At 32.8% G+C, this 16763-nt stretch overlaps 1 protein-coding gene across 2 annotated transcripts in view; it reads right to left on the reverse strand.

Moving 5' to 3' along the window:
• LOC106136055 (trissin receptor) overlaps positions 1-16763 on the reverse strand; it is a 49659-nt gene that overhangs the window by 31637 nt on the left and 1259 nt on the right. The gene's annotated exons all lie outside the window — the stretch shown is intronic.

The raw sequence follows: 16763 nt of genomic DNA on the forward strand, positions 1-16763 counted from the left end.
GGATCTAAAATTAAGATTCAATTAAGTTAAAATTTTAAACAAAGTTGTTATCGAATGAAATGGTTTCAAACTATAAATTTATATAGTTATGCCAAATCACCTCTGTTCCCTTATGGGGACGACAAAGCTTATAGTATCTTAGAGAGTTGAAGGCCACGTTATTTATTTATTTATTCTTTCATTTTTAATAGGCGGCTTAATAATAATAAATTAATGCTAAAAACATTACATAACAGTCTACCATTGGGTTAAGCAGAGAACGTTAGTGTGGGGTATCGTATAAACATCTGTATTATACGACAATACTGGCTTGAAGTGTTGAGATTCGTAAGAAAGCAGCATGTCGATCAATCATGTAAGTAGTAAGCAACTCCATTTGTTGTAATGGACGCGTACGCCCATTTACTATAATTATTATTATGTTGCTCTCTATGATCAATCACACAAATATCATAGGTAAAATTATGTTGGATTTTATTGTATATAAAAAAATTTAAGGGTCATAATAACCCATAAGAATTTTTAAGTGTCTACTGAATTTTTTTGTGAAATTATGCTGAATCTATTTACCATACAGTTAGAGGCTAAGTTAATATGTTTATCCGAAATCGCCCGCGGCTCCCATCCGTGTTAAACCTAAAATCACATTAATTTCTCTTCCGCGCTCTCTCTAGTCATTTTTAATATATTAGGAGCTGAGAGAGGCTATAAATACTTAGTTTATATCAAGAATTCATTATATGATTTCCATACTGATACAAAATTAATCATAATAAAGTTCCTCTTACAGGTGAATTCCGGTAACATCCTCATATTTTGTCTGTACATTTATTATTTTTGACTGAAATGGATAGAGGGACACTTAGAATGAATAATAAAAAGAAAAAAAATATTTTTTGAATTGTTTGTCTGTCTTTTTTTTTTTTTTTTTGGGACGAATTACACAGATTAAGTTAGCCTCGTAGTAAGTTTGACACTTGTGTTACAAGATACTAACTCAACGATACTATACTATTGTACGACAGCATTATACCTATAACATATAAATATAAGTGAAAATCAGTTAAAATCCTGGTTTTGCCGCACATAACATGTGTAATACTCACGTAAAAAGACTGTGAAGTTGCCGATCCAAGCTCGAGCCCAAAAAACATGACATTTTTTTTTATTAAAAATATTTTTTTGTTTGAGTATTTTATTTAAAAAAACTGAAAATCAAAATACTACATTTAGTATTTAGACTGAAATGGATAGATGCATTTTTTTTTAATTTTTTGTCTGTGTCTGTATGATTGCGTTTATCTACAAAAGTACTGAACCGATTTAAATTGGTCAAAAATAATTTACTCGGTTAGGTCACATATTTAAGTTAATATTTCATATGATTAGTATATTGATTTATTTCACATTATTGTAGATTCAACTCGAAATTTACGCGGACGAAGTCGCGGGCAACAGCTAGTCTTCAATAATTTGTACTATTGTGTTGATAATTGAAGATAGTTTTAGTTTTTCTTCTTTAATTTTTTTGGTTGTTAATATTACATTTGTGAAATAAAAATCATAAAAGGCGTATTTATTTAGCGAAGACAGGTTTATTGCAAGTTTTCGCACCACTGCCGAATGGCTAAGCACCACTGCGACTTTGCTTGTCACAATTAAAAAGACATTGACAAATGTGTTGACGGCAAAAATATTTGGAAAAGAACAAAAGAAAGATCCCAGTTGAAAATTAAGCATTTCATCCGTCATTTGAAATTAAATTGTGTTTGGTTCTAACTGTTTATATAATTTTAAAAACTGTGTAATTTTAAAATCTGTATATATAATTTTAAAAGTCTTACATAATCATAAATTAGTTATTAGTCCTTAATCTCAATATTACCAAGCTGAACGCGGCCTTTTAGTGTTTTCGGGTTTCTTGGCCCTAACAACTAGGTGAAAGATAAAGATGTTATATGTATGTATGAAGTACTAAGAAATCCTCTCTTGTAAGTTACGTTATCTTCGTTGCGTATCAAGATTAAAAAAAAGTTGAATATTGTTAAATGTCGTCATAGTACAGTCCCGTCTACTTATTTGATTTTGCTTAAAGGATTAACTAGCATAGTCGGATATCAAAACTTTAGCATTTATACTATGAATTGGAAATAGGATCTTCGTGCTGTTATTGAATAATTGTGCAAATGAGTCTATTCAGAATTTGAAACCCTCTGCTCTTTCGTTGCGCCAGGGCCTCCATAAATTCTCCAATTGATTTTAGGAATAAAAATATTTTTTTCTAAATGTAATAATCCTAATTATCAAACTTATATAAATTTAACCCTTAAGAACTAAAGATTTTAAGATACACTGATTGCCAGTGTTCAGTGGAAATTAAATACGAAAAACATAAGTGCACTTATTTATTTTATTCTTTTAGCAGCGTGAACACCACTTTATTTATTTGCCATGCACTACGATGGCGAAATGTCTACAATATAAAGGTATGTGGGGGTAATAATGGGAATGATAATATTTCATTACTAAAAACAAATTAATATAAAGATAAAACAAACAATAAAATCCAAATCTGGTGGGGCGGTGGACCGATGGAATATCAATGTGCATGACGCGCTTTCCTACGCATGATGTAAACACGTTATACCACATTTTGGATTTGGAAAAATCTTTCAATCCCAATTGTGAAAACCCTGGACCGCAACCCTGCCTGCTCTGTCCCAAATCCGGTCCTGAATTAATTGAAATAGGAACGACGTAATAGTAGTCAATAGATAACAATGCGTAAGAAGAAACCACAAAGTCCATATTGCTAAGAGCTTCCGAGAGCTTTCAACAGATTTATAAACCGCAATGATCTAGATGCATCCGCTTCTACAACTCTATGCAAACGATAGCTTTTATAGCCTCAGAAAAGCGTTTATTTAGTTTTAGCTTTTATAAATTTTCAATTTAATTTATCTTATTAACTTATATCTATTATATAAAGGAACAAGGGTGACTGACTCATCAAAGCCCAGCCTAAACCATAGTAGCCAAAAACTTGAAATTTGGACATCACCTTTATGTTACCACGTAATACTCAGATAAGAAAGGATTTTTCAAAATTAACATAATTCAAAACAAAACCCCTTAAGAGGTCAAAAAGGGGGTCGAAGTTTGTATGAAAAAAAAAATAAAATTTTGATAGATCGAGTTAAAATTTGGCACAAATACGCCTTGGTAAAAATGATCAAAGTGGTGTCTCATTGGTGGGTATTTTGGATCCAGTTCTGTGAAGATAAATAAGTTGACTTGGTTTTTTTTTAACTTCTTTTTAGGCAAAAAGAAGTTCAAAAAAACCACTTGATATTTGACCAGGCACGTGACTTTACCACATACTTTTCACACAAGAAAGTTTTTTAAAATTAAATCCCTAAATGGGAGAAAAAGGGGAACAAAGTTACAAAGGAGAAAAAAAAAATTTGTCCGATTAACTTGAAATTTGGCACAAGTGTTGATTGTTCAAAAATATTCAATACGGGTTTTAGGAATTTCCGAAATTATTCCATTTTATTTATTTTTGTACTTTTTATTTACGCAAAAGTAAAGTCAAAAGCAATGAAAATTTTATCTTAGGTTCGAATCTTGTCACTTTTTTTTTGTTTTGTGAATCCCAACTAAATTTTAAATGTGAAAGTTTGTTTGTTGTCTCTTCACGCGTTATTTACTGAACCAATATTCTTGAAATGTTGCGTAGGTAGGTATGCATAACTTGCTTTAGTGCAGGGTTTCGTTCCCCTTAAAATTTTAGAAAAAATGCCTATACCACTTCCGAAGGTCTAGTCTATATATGCGCTAAATTTCGTGAAAATAAGTCCAGTAGCTTTTAAGTATTTTCGTTACATACAAAACATACAAAAATACAAATATTTTATACTATTATTTGCGTGGACTAAGAAGAGTCTGGAGAAGGACTTTGGGTACTTTTCATAAATGCCGCAAAGTCTATTATTCCTGTGGGATTTGTCTTTTGTAAGTAGCGGTAAAATTGCACGGGCTAAACGAAGCTTTTCTCAATAGATGGCGCTTTTTTAAATACCTATGGTTTTCAGTAATTCTCATAATTTCTAATTATCTACGCGAAAGTAAACTAACGGAAAAAAATAAAAAAAATGATGATAGACTTTACAGAAAAGGTTTAATGTACTTACCTTCTGCTAAAAGTTTACAACGTAAATACTTGAAATATAAATAAAAATATTGTTTTTTTAGAAAAAGTAACTTACGCCTCAAGATTCCCCGATCAAATTATCGATCTCCGATATAACAATTTGCACAGAAAAGGCGATCTCTCGTTGGCTTTTTATTGCCTTTGTCCTACGATAATAGTTAAATAAAAGTATGAGTGTTGTTTACATACATACATATAATCACGTCCATATCCCTTGCGACGTAAACAGAGCCAACAGTCTTGAACAGACTGATAGGCCACGTTCGACTTAATAATAGAATTGAAATTCAAATACTCGTAGCAACCTGTGTTATTTACGACACACTGAAATAAGCAGATGCCGATTTCCATTATAGATAAACTGCTGAAATGTATTGTTTTTTTTTTACAATTCGTTAAATGTGAGTAAATACTTAGATTTACAATTAATAAGTAAGTTTGTATGAATATAGTTATATTTCAGTAATATTAGTAGGAAAATTAAAAATGCGAAAGTAAGTTAATTTGTTTGTTCACTTCACCCGTTATCTACTGAACCAATCTTCTTGAAATTTTGGAGAGGGACAGGGTCATTTTTATCCCAAAAAAAAACTTTAGTTCCCGTGGGATTTGCGAAAAACTTGTATTCTTTTGTGGGTGGCGCTAAATGTGCGCGGGCAAAGCTGCGGGTAAAAGCTAGTTTACGCTAAGCTCGCTATAGAACCAAAGAAATTGGATTGGATGAAACCAATGCGATTCTTGAAATCTAATACCTAGAATAAAAAGAATAGATTTACTTTCAAAATTAGATACAAGGTACCACTTATGGACGTTAACATAACTTAAGTCTAATTATATCTACTACCGTTTCTAAAGCACATGTGTAGATTTCTTTGAATATTTCATACACTAAAGAGTACTCTACACTGGCAAAAATAAGCTGATGAAGAGGTTTGAATGTCCAAACAAAGAAAAGAAAAGAACGTGTGATTTCCAGTACTTTAGAATAAAACCTCTTCATACCTTTCCGATGGATTTTATAAAAGGCAACTAAGGAATAGGCTTATACACTTGGGATTCCTCTTGTAGGCGATTGGCTAGTAACCTGTTACTATTTCTGAATGAATGCATCTGCAGTTTCGTCATGAAGCCCCACAGCTGGACTTTTAGTCTTTGCTGACTGTCGGCTCCGCAAGGGTTTTAGACGTGACAATATGTATGTGTGTGTAAGAAACGAAAAAAGCGATATGATGATTTTCACTGCTTTTTTTTATGAAACAAGTTTTTCTTATCGTTTCTTATATTGTCAAAGTTTCTACTACCGTAACTAATAGGTACCCGCTGATCTAGCATGGCACGCGCGACGCCGTATTTATCGCGCGATAAATTATCGATGTTTCGCTTTTTATTCTATTGGTTATAATGATTTAGCTTTATTTTTACACTTCTAATATTAATAATTCATAATAACAACAAAAAGGCTCTATAATTTAGTAAACACGCATTTTCAGTTTTAATTCCGGCAAATCCAACGTTAAAAATGTGAAGAAGAAGAAAGCACCAAGTATTTTGCTGAATTAAGTAGGCTGTTAATCCTGATAATAAACAATGAGAGTTTTATTTCCTGACATTATTTATGTCTTTCACGAAAAAGTAAAAAAAAGTTTTAAGTATATAAGTTTCACCGTAGGTGTAGGAACCACAGCCTAGTGAAGTTAAAATGGAAAGCATAAAATTATATGGCACTGGTAAACATCAATCCATAAGCCAGTAACTGCGTAGGCGCTTAGTGCCTAAATGCGTAACAGTCGATTTATTGCCTATTATCATTGAAGCTTATTCAATGGAATTTATACAATGTTTTATGAAGCTCGCTCGAGAAGTTGTTTGACTTTCAAGGGTTGTTGACTTGCAAAGGAGGCTTTAGTAACAAGACTGACATTAGTGCTAACCTGTGTCGACAGACGCACTTAGATCCCATGGAACAGTATGCATAATTAATTATGTTTACCTACAAAATCATTTTATGACGTAGACATCCGGTACAGGATTTTAGGAAAATCCGGCGGGCACAAAGCCTACAGTATGTTTAGTAGGGATTTAATATAGTAACTACAAATTAATTACTCCCATTATTTTATATCATTATGTTTGGTAAAGGATGCAATTGTTAAAAAAGTATGTTATATTTTATCATAGCTAACTATTAGTTAAGTACAATTTGTACTTAACTAATAATATAACATTGTATATAAGGGTCATTATATTAATATAATATAAAGGATAATTAATAACATTTCTAGACATTGGACCAAAGCTAAGATCTCGTGACTGCGTCCTGAAATAAAAGCAGCATGTTGCAATTAAATGTTAAGGCTATTTTTGTGCCTTTCATCGATATTAGTGAATGAATATAATATAAATCCAGTTATATTTTTGTAAAAATATAAATTTTCCAATTCATATAGTGTAGTAAGTTTTTACAAATAAAAATTGATGTCCAAAAACGACAAACTGAATCTTTATTATCGTTTGAGCGAATTACTCTCCATCCTATCTGAAATTTTGTTGTTACTTATGCTGTTTTCTCCATCATAAAGGATAATGCATAAACAAAACATAAATGGTTTTTTATTTATCAACCAAAATTAAGTACATTTAAAACGATTAACTATTATTTCTGGGGAAACTCGTTAAAATATCTAAACACTTTTTCGAATGCCGGATATTTTGACACAACGTTTACAAGATAACGTAAACTAATGCTAATGTTCTTTGAATTTTTCTAATCGTTCGCGCGTGCTTCGCCTCGGTATTTCAACAGATGTGCACTAATCTGCCGAAACGCTTCGTTTGTTTACCTCTCTGTAAAAATAGGGAGCCCATTCATGATATCCCGCACACCGCACGTTTGGATTGCATTATCACATCGTCTATACATACCTACATAACATATGTATAGTCACGTCTAATTTAAATAATACTTTCGTTGTGTAAACATATTGAAAGTCATCAAAAATAGGTACAGGGGGCCACGCAGAAATATATACCAGATATCCTATTTTTGATTGATTATTAAATACTATCGTTTGGAGCCGAGGCCGCCCGAGTGAAAGTACTATAAGTGCCCCGTACTCCATGCTATTCAGTGGTTTTGACGTAACGAACGGATAAAAAGACAGATAAACGCACTTACATTCTTACTATTGGTATGGATGGATGGATATGTCAGCATACTTTGAATTATTCTAATGATTATAACTTTTTAATGGATCAATTTTGATGAAACAAATTTTAAGTGTTTTGCTGAGTTAAACAAAAAAATAAAAAATATTTTTTTCACTTTCTATTATTCTTTTTATGTCTATCAATTTCAGACCGTCAACGTATGTTTTAATATACCTATGTAAAGAAAACATACTCATTATTTAAAGGTACAAAATTTAGTAGGCTTTCTCTCTTACTGAGACTGTCGTTGATAACGATGGAAACAAAAAGGCTTATTTCAAAGGCTGGCGTAAAAACAAGGTTGGTTATAAGTTTAACATGTACCTATGTCTGTGTGGTCTCGTGTCTGCATTTATCTGTACTATAAGAATGTCTATAAAATCGCACTTATTTCAATGTTGTATTTAACTCATTACAAAACCTTGTTTGTGTGTCTTAAATATATTTTATCTAAAGGCATTTTAAGAATCATCTACAAATTTTATTACTTGACAAAAATCCAATATAAATAAGTACCCTAAATAAACATTTTTGAGGTAAGTATGTAATTAAACCTATTTTTGATGATGATATACCTAATACCATTTATTATAATATGCAGCCTAAATTGTATCATGTCGTAGGTTGCTTAAGTATGATTTTATTTGGCTATATCTATGATTTCCATCGAATGAAACACCTAAGATAAAATAGGCGAAATAAAAGGTTTAAATAAGTATTACAATTTATTCTAAGTAAGTTTGTTTGAGATATTTTTGAACGCCATACATAAAATACATTGAACCACTCTCATATATTACTTGATAAACTAAGGTGCTTTATCTTCTCGTAATTTTGCGATAAATATTCTTATGGTGGGTTCAAAATTCTAATCAGATAGGATGACCCTGGGATCAGCTTGACCGCCAGCACCCAATTATACTTTTATAGGAGGTGTCAAGCTTATGATTCAGTTCAGATAGTTCTTAAACTTTGAAAAAAGATTTCTGCGGTTATCTTCATGTTTTAAGCGCTCCAAATCAGAAGGTCTCTAAGGTACTTCTTTTTGAATCATATAAATCGGAGAAAGAATATTTCGATATCCTTACTTCCTGGTTGTAAGAAAAATATAATTGAATGGACGAGTGAGATCTGCCAATAAATTTGGGGCGGAAATACATTTTTGTATGTATGTTTGTAACGCGATAACGTTCTGTTACGATAGGATTTGTGGAAGTCTTTAAAAAAAACTGAGTTCAGCCTGGAGCGGAGCTCCAGGGCAAAATGCTGAGTGTGCAACCTTAGCACCTAAGGATGCACTAAGCCTAACAACCTAGGGATGTAACAGTTCGAACGAAGTTCATAGGGCATCAAAATCGTTTAAGTAATATAAGTGAGATAAATAAACACAAGCAACTAATATTACTCGTATTTAGTTAGTACAAGAAAGAGGCAAAATGGTTATTCGTTTTGTCAATAGTATGACAACATTTTTAATCGAATTTGGAGTGAACAGTATTAAAATGTTGGAATTTAATCTATTCTTTTACTGCCTTTTATCTGTGTATTTTGTAATACTAGCGTAACAAAGGCGTCTATTATATGGATTTGATGGCAAATGCCACGCCGCCGTGAAAATTCAATATCACACAGATTTGTATTACGCTGATGCAAAAAGTAACTATGCAATTCTTAATTTAATATCAAAGTGCCAAACTTAAAAAAATATATATTTCTTAAAAATCAACCGTTTTCTGGCCTGACTCTTTTATATAACAAAAATGGTCAAGATTTGTTTTATAGCTCTTCAACGTTTTTAACGACCGAATATAAACTTCATCTTATGATATTTTATGATTCCATCCCTTTTAAATTTAAGTCTTAAGAATGCCCTAAAATTAACGTAATAAGGATGAACTCTGTTCTACTTTTGCAATATTCTCCCCTTCCTGTATATTTTTATTTAAAGCTATAAAAATCTGAATAATGTAAAATGTATTCTGTTTAAAATATCTCAAATGTTTTCTTCCTACTGAGTTAATCTATACTTTAATTATAAGTGAAAATATTTTTATTGATGATATTTGTTACAGAGACAAATAAATTATTGTACCACATAAGTCTTCTTCGGGGAATTTCCACCAAAAAAAATTGAAAGCTCCGCACAAAAGCACTAGCTTTACGAGTATATCAAAGTCAACGTTATTGTTAGTCAACTTGTCTGAATATATATGCACATTGTGTTTCATTTTTCAAACTGAAATAATGATTTCAAACTGAAACTGAATGTAGGGACGTAACCCAGAAATGTGTCATTAGTTGGTATATGGTCAGAATGGTATTCGAACCCAGCTTTCTCTGTCTGATACCAACCTGGACCATCCATTCTCTGACGCTCATGAATCCTATGAGACCTCTTTTGGACATTAAATATAAACTAAACAAAATTACACAAAGCATCAAAAATATGACAACAGCATAGGAGTAGGCTGAAACAAAACAGTTTTAATGGCCAACAAAAATAATCCGTCGTTTGTTATGAACGAATCATTAAATCGAGATTACATTCACGTAGGCAGTCACGCGGAGTCTTCGCCCGAGTCCGCCAGTTGGCGCGAAGGCCGGGGCGCGACCGGCCGGCCACATGTAATAGTAACCATTATCTACACCTGTACGCCACGGCAGTCTCATTCACATTAAAATTAATGTCAGCCTAACCCGCAAAATTAACCTCAGTTAAAGCCCAGCACCCATTAACTCCAATTGAAAAATAAATGATTATTCTTAGACGATAATTTTCATTTTGATGCAACAAGATATTGTTGTCAGTTATTCACCATTACATTACCAAAGACCACGGAGCCTTTAGGTTGAAGAATCATTTCTTATTAAACAAACCGCCAAATGAATTTCTTCTTCTTCTTATGCGTTACACTCTTGTCAGAGTGGTCGTGGTCGTACAGAAGGGTTAGTGGCTCGCTTTACAATCCTTCGCCATTCGTCTGAATGAATTTAGAAAGTTTTAATAAAACTCAATTTATAACTCAAATCAAAAGCCATAGACTTTAAAAGACAACTTTTTAAATATTTTGTTAATAAATGAAATAAATAAAGAATGACCAACATGATCAAAAAGCATCTTATCCACCTATCCCTTAACATGCTGGTTACATTATAGGCCAATCCGTTTTTGCGTAAACTCAGAGAGTCTATCCTATTAAATCCATGATGAAAAATTATCCAGTTACGTTACGTTGCACAGGGGTATCATCACATATTCTATTCCATGTTAATTAAACAAGAAGCTTATGAGATTGACATATCAATCAAGGCATAATAAAACCTCCGTTATAAATTTCACTGCTGAAATCGAAAATAAGCCTTCAATAAAAGTCCAGTACGCCAAACAAGTGCAGTTCTTAAGTTATACCTGACAGTTGCCTAATATAAACATGAATCCATGATTAATAGAACATTACTCTTATCAAGCTATTTTACAGTTATTTTCGAATACGTTTTACCTACTGATATAATATTATGTATCTCATTAGCCCAATTACCTAATTTCCAAGGGCAGCACAAGTGTACTGACAGCTAACGAAACTTTCGTAACTGCCTATGATCAATTACATCTACTTAACAAAGATTTTACTAATCGACTGTACAAGTTATTGGTAAAAATGGCCCCCCTAATAAGTGTCAGGTTGCTAGCCCCATCGCCTAGAAGAAAATCCCATGTTTATAAGCCTCACTGAGGACTTCCTAATGTAAAAGACAATGATTGTTTCTAGGTGAACGCAAGAAAACATGTAAATTAATGACATTCAAAATTCAGCTTCTGCTGTGGCGTGTACTATAGGAATACTTACAGATAGTAAGTTTTAATTAGTAACCATCTAAATCTTAAAGAGAGGTAAACTATTTGGTATTAACATCTAAATTAAATTTACAGATTTTGGATGGAAAGAGTATACATTCATGGTATTACGTATCGTAACTTGATTTACAAAATTAGATCTATACAATACGACAGCTTCACAAAGCCGCAGTATGGCCATAAATATGGTGTTTTATTTGATTGAGCTAACATCGTTGCCTACGTTAGTTTAGGGGATGGTCTAATAGCCATTTTTTGGGCACTTTATGAATTTCGCAGCAATACTACTTATTTATACATTTATGGTACGCATTGCAATTTTTAATTATTGGCAAAACATTTTTACAAACCATATTTTGAACTCGCTTCCCATTCGGCCCGACGGGGCCGATCTACCGGGGTCGATGAAGCAATTTTTTTCCAAACCGTCCTGTCACCGAAGCCAACCAACAGCAGTTGGCAGTTGAGAATCAATTGTGCCATCATCAACCCCGTTCTTCGCCGGATCCGAAATCCCTGGGTCGATGAATCAAGTCTTCCTAACCGGACCTTCACCGGGCACACTCACTGAGCCGGATGGGATTTACTAGCCTGCATTGGTGGCGATCGAAATATTTGTAGCTTTTTAACAAATAATAAGACGACATATTATTTCATAGAGACAATTACCGGGAGATTTTCAATTAAGTACAAAGTAACTTGTACAATTTATTTATCGACTTCATTTTGTAATTTTAGAGGTACATACTTTTGAACAAGTAGTAGGTAAACCATCTAGCTGAACGTGGCTTTTGGTCTTTTTGAGACTGTCGGTTCTGTCTACTCTTTATAAGTCAGACGATAAATTTTTTTTTAAGATTTAAAACCAGTGAGATATAGTATATTTTTTTTGTACAATGAATGAATGCTGAAACACTTAATCAAAAGTTGAGAATTTATTTGGATGCGATGCCAAGAACATCGATTGGAGTTCGTTCATTATTCGGCGGGCGGCCATCACAATCTGCGCCGGCCCCAATTGTAACTATTGCTTTTACCTTATCTTGAAATTAATTTATTGTAAGCCACAGCTGTTACCACTGGAATCTAAAACGTTTCGACATTATATCATTGTATATCAAATCCACAAAATTGGAGCAGTTGCAAAGTTCTTGCCTCTCGTTCCGGGTTTGGCCCCCAGTCAGATCAAGATGCTTTCTTTTTAATTTGTGATGTGTGATTTTTAATATTTTTACAACCCAAAACACAAATCTTGCGCTTATTTTGGGGTTAACTACACTATTATTTCAATTTTTCTAACTTGTTGGAAAACCTACTTAAAAAATTTATCAAACAATATGTTTTCTAAAAACCGTTGAATAGTTTAAACAAAACACGTTGAGAAGGAGACTTTTATGTGAATTGCCTAAAGTTAGCTTAGCTGATATTAAGCTTTTTTTCTTTTATTTCATGTTCCAAATATTATCTAACTCGCTCGTATATTGTCCTACTAGGAAACCGAAATCTATCAGGGTTCAGTTGTTTATAGTATGGCGGAGAAAACGAAAGGAACTGCTCCCCGTTTAATATCTGAAATATCCACTCAGAACATGTTTGCAATGATCATATAAATCGGAATAATAGAAATCGGAAATAAGAAGGAAACAGAAATGCCATATTTTACTTGAAACTAAAGGAAACATAAATTATCATGCTTAACATTCAGATTTCGGCGCAGTTGTAATGCTGTTAAAATATTATGGAAACTTTTGGTGTTATGGTGTTATCACTTCTACATGCTTGTATTCTTCTGAATTCTATGACAATATGTAGCAGATTTCAAACATTTCCTATGACATATGTACTTACATCACCCATTATGATTCAAGGAAGAAATTTCCTTTGGCTTGAGTACGTCATAAAAACCTTAGTCTTTAGAGACTACATACGAGTATTAGGGTCTGACGTAATTTCTCGTGTATGAACTAGTATTTGTCCCGGACTTCACTCCCGTGGGATTGTTCATATCTTTCCAGTGGATACCTATATCATTATAACTATCTGTATGTTTAATTGGTTGATCACTCTTTCTTTTAGTAAGAGTATATAAAAAGACAAAATTTACAGGCTGATCCTTTTACATATTACTAAGTTAACTAAACAGTGTCCCTGTGCATTTTTTCGGATGCTGGTAATAAAATAGCTAAAAATCACTATGATCATTGAGTGAAGCTACTTCTGATATACATATATTTTACAATAAATTACATGGAAAATCAATAACAAACATTAATTCCATTTTCGCAACACAGAGTCGTTTTGACTTTAGCTGACAGCACTCGTGTATACATACACCACCTTCCCAAGATGGAATAAATGTTTGTATAACTGTAAAGCGTATTTTGATTTAAAGACATTGATAGGTATTTTGTAAGCGAATTGATTAAAAGCTATTTTAGTTTGTTTGCCTGAAAGCAAATTCAACGTACAGGAAACCATAAAATTGTTGTAGTGTAAACAGCAGTATTTTTTCGAAGCCATGTGAAAAACTGTCTGTTTGAATTTAAACAAAATGTGTTCACAATTGCGAAAATGAAACCTTATAAATGAACAAAATACTTTTGGAGGAGTTGGGAGTTTTTCCTTTCTGAACGATGTCAATAAATTATCAATTTACTCGTTCAATTTAACAAGGGACTGTTCAAAGTTGACTACAATGAGTATATTGAGATTGACGCGTGAAATATAATAAAGAAAGAGCAACTTCATGTAGGCTTCGCTCATATAAAATCTTTGTAGTAACTTTAGGCATCAAACGGCCTCATGTCTAAAGAATAGGTGTTTGCCACCCACCCTTCCGGGTTTTCAACGAAAAAAGGTTTTTTTTTAAATGTTGGCCATAAATGTTCTTCAAATGCCAGTCTTACTAACTTGATTTTAGTGGAAGGAATATATTCCCGTATCCGGTCATCATATCCGTCGATACGTGACTGGAATTAATATAGATTTTGAGATTTTCATTACATTAATATTTTCTTACAGGAAAACATCGTTTTTCTTCCTTATAGTTAGGTACTTACCAGTATCACCCAAAAATAGAATACAAAAATATGTATGGGGCCATTTTAAGGCAGATTGAGCTAAAGACTTTTGTTAATAATCGCTAACGATATAATATTTTATTTCACCTGATACCGTGATAAACATCCAATTAGAAACGTGGCGCCAAAGAACCCAATAAATTACTAAAATAAATCAGAAAAATGATCATCATTTTTCTGATTCATTTATTTCCTTTACCTACTTGTTATTACTTCTAACTCTATAGAAAACAAAATGTCGGCTGTCTAATTAAAATTTTTGTATACAACAGTTTCTGGGGAAAGCGACAATGCCGACTACAATGGAAAACTTTTTCCCGTCTAATATTAGAAAAAATAGGATGTCAATTTAATTCAGGATAGGAAGTTATTTGCTTCTGTTGAAGTCGCTACTTTTTCGTATCTCGAAATAAATAATAATTGATACCGTTTGAACTGAAACATTCTGGAAGCAAACATATTTTTATTTTATCGGAAGAAGTTTGACGTTAGTGTCTGTCTGTGTTGTGTCTGTCTGTGAAATCATAGCTCACAAACGGATGAAGCAATTTTTTTTTTTATTATTATAGGTTATTTACGTGCGAGTGTTCTTAGAAATGATTTATCAAAATCGGTTGAGCCGTTTAAAAGTAATGGGAGTTGAAAATGGTGAAAGAAAACCGAATATCAGCATATGCACTCTAGTGAGAGCGCACTGATAGAAAATATTGATGATTGAATCGAGTCTTCTTAAATTAACTGTGTGTGTTTGTTTGTTTGTAAACTCTTTATTGCACATAAAATTAAATATAACAAAAATAGAACAGTCATTGGATATAGAAGAATATGTATAATGGCGGACTTATCCCAATCGGGATTTCTTCCAGTCAACCAAAATAAAAGGAAAATCCATAATCAAAGAGGCAGCGCAGATTAAATTGTGTTTGTTTCTTTTTCATTTTCATTCACTGAAAGAAATTATTGAAGGATTGATGACTTAATTTATATGTGTATGAGAAGTTTGTTATATAGATGCTAGCATGCTAGCTAGTAGTAATAGTCAGCTAAAATTATTGCTAACTGAAATGTTCTGGTGCCCAAATAAATGAATCAAATTCAGATGACAGTTCAATGAACTACAGTTTACTTCTTAAAATAACCTGACTTTTGGATTTTCGAAATATAAGACAATAGTAACTACAGATGAATATGGAACCGCTGATAATACTCCATTAAACCAAACAACCACTTACGGTTCTACAGGTCTATGAATATTAACTCTGTCAATGAAACACGTGAGTCTGTGCTCGAACCCCTATAGAATACAAGTAAGACCCATCTTGGCCAGTGTATTGTAATATAAGTATTTAGGTACATTAACCAAGAATGTAGCTACAAGTACTTAATAATAAGAGTGCTAATTATATTGTCTCAATCCCGTCATTGTTTTGCTAATGTTGGTAGGTTGACACACATTTTGTCACGTCTTTTTGCTATTGGGATAGACAGATTCTTAAACATACACGCAATCTACTTCAGGCTTTTTGTGACCAAACATAATAAATAAAATTACGTCCATAATAATAAAATGAATCTTCAATGATGTTTACAGATCAGTTTTCTTCCTCGTGTTTGCCTGTTCCTGGTCTAACCATCACAGCTAGGTATGCTTCAGAGTCCAGGGTCTGCTTTCATATATTTATTTCTCCATGTTGGACCTTGATCACAAACAGACATATGCAAAATATAGTCTTCAATTTGGTTTGATTACATGATGGTTTAGCTATTCCGTAGGTCAATTGTTACACTGTATTGTACCTATTTGTAGAGGGTATTTTCTTTTATTATCATGTTAACAAATCATCCTACTTCATCTTTGAATCCACCTGTCACTTTCTTCGATCGCCATGAGCCCCCGGAAGTTGAAGTATATTTGGGCTAATATGTCCTATTTCAAAATGTACACCTACACGCGTAGGCATCTTTCAGTAATCCTGGGAAAACATTTATTCGTGAAATTAATTTTTGGAATAATTTCGACTACGTGCCGATATCTCAATTGACAAACGTCCCTCAACATAGACAGGTATTCCCACGTCTCGCACTCATCGTGAACACTATTTGAACGAACGTGTTCGTAAATTTTTCGCATCAATCAACTCGCGCTTACTTATTTGTTCCAAAGTGAATATTAACTTAAGAAAAAAGAAACATATAAAAACCATATAATAAGCGATTATGTTCCAATTTTCTTTAAATATCAGAGATTCTTTAAAAACTTATATGGTTACCTTAAGATGATGTTAGGTTAGATCATATTGTAAAAACCTCGGGCACCTCTCCGGAAAGGAGAAAACTCAACCAGGACCTACCCTTAAAGAGCAGAAGGTGCCTTAAATGTAGGGGATGAATGAGTTAACCACCTATG

Source organism: Amyelois transitella, chromosome 2 (genome assembly GCF_032362555.1).
Source record: "Amyelois transitella isolate CPQ chromosome 2, ilAmyTran1.1, whole genome shotgun sequence".
Taxonomy (NCBI): Eukaryota; Metazoa; Arthropoda; class Insecta; order Lepidoptera; family Pyralidae; genus Amyelois; species Amyelois transitella.